Here is a 481-nt window from a genome sequence, read left to right on the forward strand (position 1 = left end):
GTTCGGAAGTAGGTTATTTGTTGTTTTTAATTAATTTGTTAAATAAATAAATAAAATTCTAATGAGAGATACAAGTGACTCAAATATTTCAGGAGTGTGAGTGCTCTCTTTAGTATAAATTCTTCAGATGAGATTTCATTTAAGGAAAGGGGATAGTTGTTTTCAAGAAAAGTTGAGGCAAGAACATGGTTGTTTTTTTTTTAAATATTTACAGTAAACTTTGTTGAGAAGGACTGCAGTTCTGCATTCCAATTTATTTTAACTGTTTTATATCACTGATTACCTGGAGAGAGTGATGGGAGATTAGCAAAACTGTATGGTGATTTTAAGATATGTCCATAAATTCTGTGATGCTTCCCATCAAGAGGTGGAGCTTAATTCCCCCTCCCATTGAGTGTGGGCTGCTCTTTATGAATAGCTTATGGCCCATAATGAATAGAATCTGGCAGAGTGACAGTGTATGAGTTATAAGACTAGGTCA

This window comes from Pteropus vampyrus, unplaced genomic scaffold (genome assembly GCF_000151845.1).
Source record: "Pteropus vampyrus isolate Shadow unplaced genomic scaffold, Pvam_2.0 Scaffold19, whole genome shotgun sequence".
NCBI classification, from domain to species: domain Eukaryota; kingdom Metazoa; phylum Chordata; class Mammalia; order Chiroptera; family Pteropodidae; genus Pteropus; species Pteropus vampyrus.